Here is a 6,122-nt window from a genome sequence, read left to right on the forward strand (position 1 = left end):
TTTTGAAAATAAAAGGAGATATCTGCGGTCTGCCTATCATCAAGGTAAGCAGCGTGAGATGCCTGGTGGATACGGGGAGCTGCCACACCATTTTGTGCCGGGAGGCGCTGAGGAAGCTGAGCAGCGGTGACCTGGGTGAGTGAAAACTCCAGATAGATGTCCAGGTATGTCATTGTCAATTAATCACCCTGGGTGGGCCCTGTAGAGTAAAGGGGGAGGCAGACATTGGTTTACGGGGGTTGAGGGTTCAGGGTTCATATCGTGGAGAAAATTCCCCGTGAATATCAGGTTATTATAGGTCGCGATCTATTAGGGAAGGCAAGTGTGGGGATTAGTAATAACAAGGGCCTGTGGAGGATTCGGTTGGAGAAGAGGAGATATCGGTGTCACGAGCTTCGAATGGAAGTAACCAAACGGATAGGTGCGATCAATGGAGGAGGGAGGAATTGGAGACAGGAAATAAAGGACAAATATGCAGATATTTTCTCTAAGGAAGTAGAATTACTGGGGGCGACCGCACAAAAAATGCACCAAATCCCCCTGAAACAAGATAAAATTACTCACGTAAAAGAGAGGAGGTATCCACATGCGCTTAGACAGCATATTCGGGAAGAGTTAAAGAATCTAAAAAAACAGGGTATCACCGTAGATAGTACCTCCCCATACAACAGCCCCCTATGGGCAGTGGGGAAGAAGGGCACACCGGAGACAAGGGAGAAAAATATAGAGTAGTAATTTATTACCGGGGCCTTACTGACAACAAGGAAGACGAGAGATACCCGATACCGCGACTAGAAGATATCTTAGATAGACTGGGTGGGGCAACGATCTTTAGTACTTTAGAGCTGAAGGCCGGCTACCACCAAATCAAGATGCACCCAGAGGATCAGCACAAGACAGCTTTAACATTCGAAAGGGGGCATTACGAATTTTCGAGGATGCCCTTCGGACTGATGAATGCCCCAATCACCTTCCAGCGATTGATGAACGAATTCATACGGGGAATCGACGAGTCCATGCGCCAGGTATACATGGACGACCTGCTTGTTTTTAGCAAAACGGAGGAAGAACATGAGTCCCACTTGCGTAAGGTGTTCGAACAGGTCCGGAAATTTGGGTTAGTTTTGTTAGAAAGTTATCGTGCAAAAAATCAATATTGGGGAGATACCAGATACATTTTTTAGAGCACACAATATCGGAACAGGGAGTCAGGCCAGACCCTTCTGAAAAAGGGGAATAGGGTGCAGGTGAAGCCCGATATGGTGGAAAACATGCAGGAAATGCATGGCGGCGCTTCAGAAGGTACCGGTGTTGGCATTCCCGGACTTTGAACGTACATTTATCATCACCACGGACGCAAGTGAGTACACGTTGGGGGCGGTACTGTCGCAGGATTGCGAGGGTGGAGAGCGACCGGTGGCGTACACTAGCAGGCGGTTAACAGATGTAGAGACAAGGTACAGCGCACTTGAGCAAGAACTGTTAGGCATTGAGTGGGCGATAGAACATTTTCACCCCTATGTTTTGAGGAGGAAATTCGGGTACATACTGATCACAGACCTCTTCAATGGGTTGGGAAGCTTAAAGAGTCCTCCGCTAGGGTCACCAGATGAAAGGAAATGCTCAACTAGTACAACATCGTAATCCAGTACTAACCAGGAAAAGAAAATGTAGTCGCTGACTGGGATTCCCGCGCGATCACCGTAAATGCAATAGAGGAGGAACAACCACAGACGTCCGGAGAGGTGAGACAGTTTTTACGAGAATGACCGCCAGGGGAAGATGAAAAGCAAAGCACGGCGGGGAACGACCATGAGCCATCAACCGAGAACGAAAGCTCCACTGAGGGAAGACCAACTGAGATGGAAGAACTAGAGGAGGTGGTGAACGATAAATCACACCAAATTATTTGGAAGACAAGAACTTCCGGACCCATGAAGATGGACTTCGAACATGGGAGGACCTCGATTACCACTATTTAGTCGGACCTGGTGTCAGGAATGATCAGATCTGCCGAGCGCTGAAAGATGCATCCAAACAGGGGCGAACATACCATCTATACGTCGGGAATGGAGTGGTTTGGAAGAAGATAAAACGCCTCTGGAGATTAGAGATCGGCCGTGGCGGTATAGGGAGCGCTGCGTTTATGGTTCCAGTTCTATGGAGTACCGGAAAAGATATCGTCTGACGTGGGACGGGAGTTCGATAACGCCAACGTCAGAGAAAAAATGAAGGCTTTGGAGGTAAGGTAGCATCTAAACATCCCAGGACACCCTAACAGCAAGGCTTCACGGTACGTTAAGCGATCACTTGCGGGTGTACTAGCTAGATAAGGGCCGGCAACCAGCCGAGGCTATGATAAGAGCTATAGCAGCCTATAACCACTCCGTGCATACGATAACGGGATTAGCTCCATTTACCCTTTTTATTGATGATCCTTGTTCTGATTTTCCAATCAGGTCACCCCCTATAGTTACCTGGTAATCCCGGGGCATTATTCCCACCACGTGTACTCTTACTTTTTTTAATGGATACCCCATTCTCTCAAATCTATCTCTGCTTCCCCTTCTACTTTACAGAGGCCACCCAGGGTGATTAATTGGCATTTCCATACCTGGATTCGCGTCTGGAGTGCTCTCTCTCTGTCGATCATTTTCCTCATTGCCACCTGGCACAATATAGTGTGGGAACTCCCCGCATCCACCAGACATCACACGTCTCTGATTCTGATGATAGGCAAATCGCTGCTTCCACCTTCTAAACTGTTGGTCTCCAACTAGCGGTTGACGCTATTCAGACACCTTGCTTAACTCTCTTCTCTTGATCTTCTTCCTCCCTCCACTCCCCTCCATCTGGCTCCTGACCTGTAAGTTTTCCTCGCATCACCTCCTTCAGCTTCAGTTCCTGATGCCTCGGACGCTTCCGGGGTTTCGCTTGAGGTCTCAAGTGTTCTATATTCCTCTCTTCTTCGCCGTACTCTCTGAGCATTTACCTCCATTGGTTCTTCTGGACTGAACTCTCTCCTCCAATAGAGGTAGGGTCATTGATTCGCTATATGCCCCTCATTCCTGCACTCGAAGCATTTAGTGCGGGAGCATTGCGGGGGCAACAAGGTGTCCCACTTTCCCACATCTGTGTCACCGCCTTTCTTCTCGCCTAGTTCCATTTCCGGGATTGGTCTTGTTCGCTCTTCTTTCGTGTGGCATACTTCGTTCTTTTCCTCATTCTCGTTGTTCTATCCCCATAATCTTGGGGCGTGTATATGACACTCTCTGCCAATTCCCTTCATCAACCTCCATCCTTGGATCTTCCACTCTAGCGCCGGTATCTATCATTTCCTGAGCACACTCAGCGAAAGTACGGTCACGCGGCAGGCCTTCCTTCTTGCTTGTTTCCTTGGTCAACTGGACATTGAGTATGGGGTCTAGGAAACTCATTCGCCACTGGACAATTTCTGCGCTGTGGGTCTCTCTTATCTTCACAAGAAAGTGACTGAGCATCTCCATTAGTTGTGATTCCTAAACATGATGGCAAAGTACGTTTATGCGTCGACTATAAAATAGGGGTAAACCCTCAGCTTCAAGATGCACACTATCCTACACCAAAAATCGACGACCTTCTTACAACACAACGATTCCTTACATTTTTGGTCTGTGGACTGGAAAAGCATACCTACACGTAAAATTTGATGAGGAGAGCGCATATGTCATCGAACATGAAAATATTGCAAAAGACCCATGTCGGATTTACATAATCCGAACTTTGCGTTGTTTTTTTTTAATTGTCGAGTGTCTCATTTGCTGATGCCCTCCCTTCCCGCGGACACCATAAGATCCCGAAGACGCCGCTACTGCGATGCAAACCAGGACCTGATTTGCTCCTTCTACCACTCCACAGCCGATGACACGCTGGCCATCCACTGAGAGAGAAACACGTTTTTTTTTTCTGACACCACGCAAACATTCTTGGTTTTTTACCATTTTTCCCATCGCACACCTAGACGAGGAGAAGTAACCGCGGCAGCGAGACTTCCAGCCCATTCACCAGATAATCCCTAATTTCTCAATATATGAGGCTCCAGGATTTGCTCTTATGTCATATAATCAAATAATTATTTAAACTATCAGATTACTTGAAATGGTCACTTACTATTCAAAATTTATACCGGATACCTCAACCCTCACCTACCCACTAAGACTCTTGCTTCAACAAAACCGTAAATTCCATTGGTCTGTAAAATGTGTAGCAGCATTTATACAACTAAAAAATGAAATAGCAAGCGAACGCGTTTTGACCCCATTTAATCTCGAACTTCCACTGACAGTAGACTGTGATGCCTCTACAACAGAAGTTTCGAGAATTCTCTTACCATTTCTACAATAGATGGTGTAGAAAATCCGATTTCTCTCACTTCTCGTGCAATTACCAAAACAGAGATGAATTACAACCAACTAGATCGAGAGGCCTTGGCAATCGTTTTCGCCGGAAAAAAATCTACTACTTCATTTATGGTAAAACGTTTACACTATATAGACAATCGTCCACTAACTCACATTCTACATGAAAACTCCAGCTATCACATTTGTAAGACTTCTGTGAATGCAACTTGGCCCACAAATTGGACATAAAAAGGCAGAAGATAATGTTCATGCAGATTATTTATCAAGATCGTCCATTCAAAAACAATTCCTCACATTGAACGAAAGGTGGAAGAGTAAGTTTCCCTCATTTCTATTGAACTAATCTATAGAATGTCCAACGAAGCTCTAAATTACAAAACCCTCGCCGAGGAGACCTCAGGTGATGAATATCTATCAACACTAAAATCAGATCTCTCAAAAATGACATTGTCTTCAAAGGGCAACGGGTAGTCGTACCGTCTTCAATGCGTCAGGTAGTCCTCAAAGAACTTCACCATACTCACATTGGAATTGCTAAGATGAAGCAACTGGCAAGACAAGCGTCTCTTATTGGCAACACTTAGATAAAGATATAGAACACCTTGTTCGCAATTGCTAAGAGAGTGGGCAAATAAAGAAGAGTCCCGCGAAAGCACCAATCCTCCACTGGACGGAACCCTCAGGAAATTTTGAAAGGGTTCACATGGATTACGCCGGCCCATTACAAGATCATCATTTATATTTATTAGTTGACGCTAAATCGAGATGGTTGAAAGTTCGCTACTCCAAGAATCCACCTACGTAAGAGTCAAAATTTTAAATATATTGTCGACTCATGGATCGCCAAAAACTCTGGTTTCTGACAATGCATCTATTTTTTGAAACATTCACAAAATTCTGCAATGCTACCAATGGATTAGCAGAACGTAATTTCCAAACTTTCAAACAAAGATTACAAGCATTAATATCATCAAAACTACCTCTCCAAAGGAAAATCTTAGAAATCTTGATGCGATATATGTCTACTCCGCTCTCGTCAGGCTTATCTCCAGCACAATTATATTTAAAATGACGATTACGTATTAAACATGACCTTCTGCATCCACCACCACAAATGCGTACACCATCCTCATTCAACATTTCACCTGGTAAGCCAACAAGGAGACTCGGAACGATAGTCCAAAAACTTGGAAAACTCCACTACATTGAAAAACTCGATGAAAACGAATATTCCATAAAGAAACATGTCAACCAACTGCTGTTGGTTGCTATTGAAACGACACCCTAGAAAACAGTGACATTCGCTCCATCACTAAGCACTGTTTCTGAACCAGAGAGCTGACCACCACAAGAACAAAACTCAAATCATCCAGAGTCAATGCCAGAATCCCAACACAAATCCGGATTGCTGCTCCAACCTATCCTGAGACGATCAGAAAGGTAACAAAGACAACCTACACGGCTACAAGACTATGAATGTTCCTTCAAACTTGAAGAAGCATCAAATGATTAGATATCTTTTTACTTTATGATTGCCTCTACAAATTTAAACAACTTGTTCATTTCGTTACTATAAAATTAGCGTTGGAAATATTTATGTATGGATCTTTCGGTTATCTTCTATTGCCGTGTACGGGGCTATGCCCGAGTAGGGGTTCCCCGTACACGGTGTTATATTGAAATTTATTCATATATTAATGTAATATATGCATCTGTATTTAT

Source organism: Halyomorpha halys, unplaced genomic scaffold (assembly GCF_000696795.3).
Source record: "Halyomorpha halys isolate HHAL.00 unplaced genomic scaffold, Hhal_1.1 Scaffold682.1, whole genome shotgun sequence".
In the NCBI taxonomy this organism is placed as follows: domain Eukaryota; kingdom Metazoa; phylum Arthropoda; class Insecta; order Hemiptera; family Pentatomidae; genus Halyomorpha; species Halyomorpha halys.